Source organism: Microcaecilia unicolor, chromosome 5, assembly GCF_901765095.1.
Source record: "Microcaecilia unicolor chromosome 5, aMicUni1.1, whole genome shotgun sequence".
Classification (NCBI taxonomy): Eukaryota; Metazoa; Chordata; class Amphibia; order Gymnophiona; family Siphonopidae; genus Microcaecilia; species Microcaecilia unicolor.
In genome coordinates, this window is record NC_044035.1 from 301,844,847 (window position 1) to 301,853,674 (window position 8,828).

Here is an 8,828-nt window from a genome sequence, read left to right on the forward strand (position 1 = left end):
ACAAATTCTTTCATGAATGGATTGTGAATTGTATGTCTTAGAAGACTAGAAAAATGAGCATGTTTGTGAAAACTCTTATAAGGCACTCTATTACAATATTTGTTCTTGAATTCCTGCAGTGAAGACTTATAATTTTCAAATTTGGGTTTTGCAAGTTATTTATTTATTTTAGCAGAGAAAGGGTTTTTATGATTTTGGATTTCAGATTTTTCAATAGAAGTAAATACTCCAACACTAGTCTTTAGCAATATATTCAGTTAAGAATGACAATGTTGGCCCAATAAAAAAAGGTAATCGCTTTACATTTATGTGTTTTGAGTTCAACTTATTTCTGAATGCAGTGCTTAAAGATTTTTTTCCGGTTAGTAGGGATATGGTGTAGAGAATGAAATAGGGAGGAATCAGGATTCTATTCTTTTTGAGGAGCCTGGATGATTGAATTCAGTTTCTATAGATGGAAGTAGTACCATAGCTACATTAGTCAGATATACTAATACAATCATTTAGCATTTTCAATAACACCCCACCTCAAAGAAAAAACCCCACAATAACCTGTTCATACAACAAAATTTTAGCGCAGCCAAATCACATCAGTTTCCAGAGGTGCACACCACAATCTTTCCTCTCTTGCCACTCGGGGGAATGCCTAACATCCTATTTTTCCCCACTAATAGTATCAAAAATCTCTGAGCAAGAGCTCAAGTAATTATTGAAGTAGTCGAGGATTCCTCACAGCCAGCTTCCTTATGAGATCTACAGCCAGTGTTTTGACAGTGCACAAATGATTGAGGAATTTGTTAATTTCTTTAAGGATATGCTCAAACCATCCTCTAATTAAGCAAATAGTGTTACCAGTGTTGGAGATTCTCTAGGGCCAGTTCCCCTGGCAGCTTAAAAGCCCTTTCACTAATAAGCAAGCTTCTCCAGGTTGGGCTACTCTTCCCAGGCACTAGTCTGTAATAGTCTGGAAAGGACTGCACTAACTAGATTAATATAGGGAGATGACCCTGTTGACCAGGTAACTACTCAATCACCATTGGCCTTCCAAACATCTGAGCATTTGTTGGGAGCTCACTAGAATGGTCAGACAGAGAAGAATCCATTGAACTTCCCTCAAATCCTTCACCTTTGCTGACCAAAAGTACCCTGCTGCTGGAGAACCTCAATTGAAATTCAATAGGAAATACCTGAGGAAGTTCATTTTCCCATACAAGATAATAAGGAGCCTAGAGCAGATGTAGTCTCTTGTACTACATTAGTGCTCTTAAGAATACTCCAGAGTTCCAGTATGCAGAATGGTATAGGAACTCCAGATCCAAATGTGGAAGAACCCAGCATATTGTGACCTAATAACAAGAACTTGGGCCTCAAATAAAAGGCCCAACCAAGCTCATGTGTTTGTTTGTTTATTTATTTATTGCATTTGTATCCCACATTATCCCACCTCTTTGCAGGCTCAATGTGGCTTACAATTCATCATGGATACTGGAAGTAGAAGAGAATATACATTTGGTTTTACAGAGGGTTTTGGGTTACATGATAGTGTTAAAGCAAAAGATAGTATAGAACATTTCTGGATAAATTATTGATTGTACAGTTACATGTGCTGATATTTGTGATATATCTTGTCGAAGTTATAGTTTGCGGAAATTGATCAGTTCATAGACAGTTTTCAAATTGCGTGGCAACGCGTTCCAGAGCTGCGTGCTCATATAGGAAAAGGTAGATGCGTGCATTGATTTGTATTTCAGGCCTTTACACTTGGGAGGATGAAGATTGAGGATAGTGCAAGAAGATTTTTTTGCGTTTCTGGGTGGAAGTTCTATTAAGTCTGACATGTAGGCTGGGGCGTCACCATGGATTATTTTGTGGACTAAGGTACAGAGTTTGAACGTGATGCGTTCTTTGAGTGGGAGCCAGTGTAGTTTTTCTCGTAGGGGTTTTGCGCTTTCGTATTTTGATTTGCTGAATATTAGTCTGGCTGCCGTGTTCTGGGCTGTCTGGAGTTTTTTAATTATTTGCTCTTTGCAGCTGGCGTAGAGTGAGTTACAGTAGTCCAGATGACTGAGTACCAATGATTGTACCAGGTTACGGAAGACATTCCTTGGAAAAAATGGTCTGATTCTTTTTAATTTCCACATTGAATGGAACATCTTTTTAGTTATATTTTTCGCATGATTCTCAAGTGTTAGGTGTCGGTCAATGGTAACTCCAAGAATTTTTAGGGTATCCGAAACTGGTAGACTTAGTTTAGGTGTGTTGATGGTGGTAAATTTATTCTTATTGTATTGCGTGGTGAGTACTAGGCATTGAGTTTTTTCTGCATTTAGTTTCAGCTGAAATGCATCTGCCCAGGTGTCACGTCCCTTACCTGTGCCGCTCTGCCTGCGGGGATACCTCGCTCCACGAGCAGGAGAGAGCGGGGTATCGCTGGCTACGGGCGGCATGGTAGGGGAGTCTGGGCTTCCTCCTGGACGGCTCCGGCCCGCCGCTATGCTGCTGTAGCGTCTGGAGAGCGCCGACGCTGCAAATATGGCCGGCGCACTCTAGCTGGGAAGTCTCTTCCGGGTGCGGGGCCCAGGAGCATGGGGAACGCCTCTTCTGGGCTCGGATTGGCTGGTCGCGGCTAGGCTCCGCCCGCTCCTTGTGACCAGCCTATCCAGAGCCTCCTGGGGCTGGTTGTTGGCCACGCCTTCCGGACAGCTGATGGTGGTTTCCCTGATGGAGGGGGCTACTTAAACCAGACTCTGACAGAACTCTTTGCTTCGGCTTCTGCTGGTGTGGATTCCTGAGTTCTGTGTCTTTGGATTGTTTCTCTGCTTTGAACCACAGTTTGGACCTGGACTTTGCTATTGCCTGCCGCCTGCCTTTGAACCACAGTTTGGACCTGGACTTTGCTATTGCTTACCGCCTGCCTTTGAACCACAGTTTGGACCTGGACTTTGCTATTGCCTGCCGCCTGCCTTTGAACCACAGTTTGGACCTGGACTTTGCTATTGCCTGCCGCCTGCCTTTGAACCACAGTTTGGACCTGGACTTTGCTATTGCTTACCGCCTGCCTTTGAACCACAGTTTGGACCTGGACTTTGCTATTGCCTGCCGCCTGCCTTTGAACCACAGTTTGGACCTGGACTTTGCTATTGCTTACCGCCTGCCTTTGAACCACAGTTTGGACCTGGACTTTGCTATTGCCTGCCGCCTGCCTTTGAACCACAGTTTGGACCTGGACTTTGCTATTGCTTACCGCCTGCCTTTGAACCACAGTTTGGACCTGGACTTTGCTATTGCCTGCCGCCTGCCTTTGAACCACAGTTTGGACCTGGACTTTGCTTTTGCCTGTCGCCTGCCTTTGAACCACAGTTTGGACCTGGACTTTGCTATTGCCTGCCGCCTGCCTTTGAACCACAGTTTGGACCTGGACTTTGTTATTGCTTACCGCCTGCCTTTGAACCACAGTTTGGACCTGGACTTTGCTGTTGCCTACCGCCTGCCTTTGAACCACAGTTTGGACCTGGACTTTGCTTTTGCCTGCTGCCTGCTTTTGTGCCACAGGGTGGATTTGGACTTGCCTTTGTCTACCACCGGCCTGGAACCGCTGATCGGATCGGGACCTTGTCTTTTGGGCAATTGTCTGCTCCATTCTGCCCTTCGTGGGAGGTCTCTGCCCTGACTCCCCAGGTAAGATCAGGACTGTCTGGCTGCCAGACGTTGTTTGGCACAAGGGCTCACTTTTCGGGGCATAGGCCTGACAGAAAGCCGAAGCCATGAGCTCGCCAGATAAACCTGATCTGACTGACTTGGCTCAAGCTCTTCAACAGCAACAGGCCCAGCTCAACAGATTATCTGGAGTACTGCAAGATGTGTGTTCTCAGATGTCCGTGCAGCGAGCACCGGCTTCTGGAGCTAGTAGGACATCTCCACCTCTGCCTACCTTTCGGTTGCCTGAACCTCCTCGGTTTGACGGCACACCCTCCGCATGCCGCGGATTCTTGAATCAATGTCAGATGCTCTTTGACATGCAACCTGCTTCTTTTCCTACGGACAAACAGAAGATTACCTACATTATCTCATTACTCTCCGGTGCGGCTCTGGCATGGGCGTCACCTCTCTGGGAGCAACAGGATCCTCTCCTTTCGGAATTAGGAGAATTCCTGCGTCAGTTCCGCATGGTCTTCGATGTTCCAGGACGCCCTTCTTCCGCCGCAGGAGAGCTACTACGGATTCAGCAAGGAAGCAGTACGGTTGGTACCTATGCTATTCGATTCCGTACCCTGGCGGCAGAACTTAAATGGAATCAAGAGGCTCTTACGGCCATTTTCTGGCAAGGCTTGAGTGGACGCATTAAGGACGAATTGGCCGGCCGAGAAATCCCTGGTACTCTGGACGCCCTTATCGCCTTAAGCACTCGGATTGATGTCCGCTTCCAGGAACGAGCACGAGAACAAGTTGCCTCTCGTCCGTCGCGCAGGTTTTCCCCTCAAAGACCACGAACGGTCTCTCCTCAGGAGGGTGCGGTTCCTACTGCGGAGGGATCGGAAGTGCCTATGGTGATTGGCAGGCATCGACTAACAGCTGTGGAACGAACCCATCGGAGGGAGAATAAACTATGTATGTACTGTGGGAAACCTGGTCATTTTGTGAAAAGGTGTCCCAACAAGCCGGGAAATGCTTAGACCCTAGCCTGGTGAAGGGGGTGGTTGTGGGTCGTTCAGGAACCCTTCCGGATAACTTAATGACAGTACCTATTATCTTACTGTGGCAAGAATACAGGATAAATACCCTAGCCTTGTTGGATTCAGGAGCAGGAGGCAACTTTATTGATGCTAGACTACTTCAGGGCCTAGGCAGGCCGGTTACTCCCTGTAAACCAGCTCTTCAAGTAACGTCTATTCATGGCTCTACTCTGCCACTGCCTATTACCCATCTCACTCTTCCGCTGCGAATGCAGGTGGGTCTTCTTCATCATGAGGAGATACAATTTCTTATTTTACCTCAAGCCATCCATCCTGTAATTCTAGGTATACCCTGGTTGCGGCTGCACGCGCCTTGCATAGACTGGCCTTCGGGAGAAATCAGCCGGTGGAGTGGTCGTTGTTTTGAAACTTGTCTAACACCAGTGCGCCCTCCCTCTATTAATGTGCCAGCGCTCTCTGGAGTCCTCCTCCCCTGTGAAGCTTCTCTTCCGAAGGAATACAAGGAGTTTTCTGATGTCTTTGATGCCCGGGAGGCAGATTCCCTCCCACCCCATCGCCCGTTTGATTGTCCCATTGATTTGTTACCCGGTACGATGCCTCCTCGAGGAAGATTATATGCCTTGTCCCGGGATGAATCTGCTGCCATGCGGGACTACATTCAGGACAATCTTCGTAAGGGATTCATCCGACCATCTTCTTCTCCTGCCGGGGCAGGGTTCTTTTTTGTTTCCAAAAAAGATGGGTCCTTGCGGCCCTGCATTGACTATCGCGGACTTAACAACATCACAGTCAAGAACCGGTATCCCCTCCCACTTATCCCGGAGCTTTTTGATCGACTCCAGGGGGCAGTTATTTTTACTAAGTTGGATCTACGAGGGGCCTACAACTTGATTCGTATCCGCCAGGGAGACGAGTGGAAAACTGCATTTAATACTCACGACGGTCATTTTGAGTATCGGGTCATGCCTTTTGGACTTTGTAATGCTCCGGCTGTATTTCAAGATTTCATCAATTTCATTTTCAGGGATCTTCTTTGTTCTTCAGTCATTGTTTACTTGGACGATATTCTGATCTTCTCTGCTTCTCCCCTGGATCATCCCGGGCATGTCCGCACAGTGCTTCAACGACTCCGGGATCATCGACTGTTTGCCAAGTTGGAAAAGTGTGCGTTTCATCAATCCACTATTCCTTTTTTGGGACATATTATCTCTGCTGTTGGATTACAAATGGATCCTGCTAAACTGCAGGCTATCCGGGACTGGCCTCTCCCCCAGGGTCTCCGAGCCTTACAGCGTTTTCTTGGTTTTGCTAACTACTACAGACAATTCATTCCCCATTATTCGCTCCTCACGGCTCCTTTGACAGCCCTTACTCGGAAGGGGGCGGATGTTCGGCATTGGTCTCCTGCTGCCCTGGAGGCTTTTTCGGCCTTGAAGGCGGCTTTCTTGTCTGCATCTGTACTCCGTAGCCCTGATGTCACGAAGCCTTTCATCGTGGAGGTCGATGCCTCTGCTTTGGGTGTAGGGGCGGTGCTGTCCCAGACAACTTCTTCTGGTAAGAAACATCCTTGTTTTTTTTTTTCTAAGAAGTTTTCGCCTGCTGAACGCAATTATACTATCGGGGACAGGGAGCTGCTGGCCCTGAAACTCGCCTTTCAGGAGTGGCGATACCTACTGGAGGGGGCTGCTCACCCTATTACAGTCATCACTGATCACAAAAATCTGCTTTATTTGCAAGATGCCAAACGCTTGAATCCCCGGCAGGCTCGCTGGTCACTATTTTTTGCGCGTTTTACCTTTCACTTGGTGTTTCGGCCCGCAGAGAAGAATATACAGGCAGATGCCCTCTCCCGAGCTTTTGACGTACCTGAGGAGCCTGAGGAACTCTATCCTATGCTCAATCCTGCTTGCCTTTCTCCTATGGTGGGGGCATCCGCCTGTCTCAAGACTTCTGTTCCGGCCCGATCTCGTCGCAAGGTCCTTCAGTGGGGTCATTCTGCTGCGTTCTCGGGACATTTTGGGTTCCGTAAGACCTATCATCTTATTTCCCGTTATTTTTGGTGGCCCCACATGGCCCAGGAGATTCGGCAGTTTGTCTCTACTTGTCCTACCTGTGCCCGTACCAAGTCCTTGCCAGGCAAGCCGTGGGGGCTTCTTCAACCATTACCGGTACCCCATCTACCGTGGCAGGAGGTCTCGATGGACTTTATAACTGATCTTCCCTGTTCCAAGGGCAACACGATCATCTGGGTGGTGGTGGATCGTTTTTCTCGCATGGCTCACTTCGTACCCATGCGGTCCCTGCCATCCGCGAAGGTTCTTGCGTCCCATTTTATCCAGCACATTTTTCGGCTGCATGGACTGCCACATCGTATCATCAGTGATAGAGGGTCGCAATTCACCTCTAAATTTTGGAGATCGTTATGCTCAGCCTTTGGGGTTACCACGCATTTTTCTTCAGCTTACCATCCTCAGACCAACGGCATGGCAGAGCGTACTAACCAGACCCTTAAAGCTTTTCTTCGGGCCTTCACCAATGCTCGTCAGGATGATTGGACTGATCTTCTGGCCTGGGCTGAATTTGCCTACAACAATAGTTTCCATTCTGCTTCACGGACATCACCTTTCTTCACTGTTTTTGGACGTCATCCACGTCTTCCGCCTCCGATTCCTTTGACTGCGGCTCCTCCACTGATCCAGTCTACTCTCACCACCATGCATGCAACTTGGAGGACAGTTCGTCAGCAATTGGGGAGGGCGGCTGCCCGGTACAAGCGATTTGCTGATCGGCGTCGCTGTGCCGCTCCTGTATTCCAGCCGGGACAGAGAGTATGGCTCAGCACCAAGTACCTCAAACTTCGTCTTCCCTCCCTTAAGTTTGCTCCACGCTTCATCGGGCCATTTTCTGTGAGATCTAGAGTGGGGACGATGGTCTATCGACTTCACTTACCTGGTAATCTTCGCATTCACAATGCTTTTCATGTGTCTCTGCTTAAACCTTTTAGGACTTCCCACTGGCATCCTGCTCCAAAGAAGATTCTGGTTCCAGACTCTGACCCTGATCCGGAGTTCGAGGTAAAAGAGATTCTTGATTCTAGACTCCAGAGAGGACGACTGTTCTACTTGATCTCATGGAAGAACTTTGGTCCTGAGGATAACTCCTGGGAGCCTGTTGGTAATATTCATGCCCCTGAGTTATTGCACGAGTTCCACTCTCGTTACCCTAGTAAACCTGGGCCAAGACGGAGGAGGGGGGCTTACGGGGGGGGTACTGTCACGTCCCTTACCTGTGCCGCTCTGCCTGCGGGGATACCTCGCTCCACGAGCAGGAGAGAGCGGGGTATCGCTGGCTACGGGCGGCATGGTAGGGGAGTCTGGGCTTCCTCCTGGACGGCTCCGGCCCGCCGCTATGCTGCTGTAGCGTCTGGAGAGCGCCGACGCTGCAAATATGGCCGGCGCACTCTAGCTGGGAAGTCTCTTCCGGGTGCGGGGCCCAGGAGCATGGGGAACGCCTCTTCTGGGCTCGGATTGGCTGGTCGCGGCTAGGCTCCGCCCGCTCCTTGTGACCAGCCTATCCAGAGCCTCCTGGGGCTGGTTGTTGGCCACGCCTTCCGGACAGCTGATGGTGGTTTCCCTGATGGAGGGGGCTACTTAAACCAGACTCTGACAGAACTCTTTGCTTCGGCTTCTGCTGGTGTGGATTCCTGAGTTCTGTGTCTTTGGATTGTTTCTCTGCTTTGAACCACAGTTTGGACCTGGACTTTGCTATTGCCTGCCGCCTGCCTTTGAACCACAGTTTGGACCTGGACTTTGCTATTGCTTACCGCCTGCCTTTGAACCACAGTTTGGACCTGGACTTTGCTATTGCCTGCCGCCTGCCTTTGAACCACAGTTTGGACCTGGACTTTGCTATTGCCTGCCGCCTGCCTTTGAACCACAGTTTGGACCTGGACTTTGCTATTGCTTACCGCCTGCCTTTGAACCACAGTTTGGACCTGGACTTTGCTATTGCCTGCCGCCTGCCTTTGAACCACAGTTTGGACCTGGACTTTGCTATTGCTTACCGCCTGCCTTTGAACCACAGTTTGGACCTGGACTTTGCTATTGCCTGCCGCCTGCCTTTGAACCACAGTTT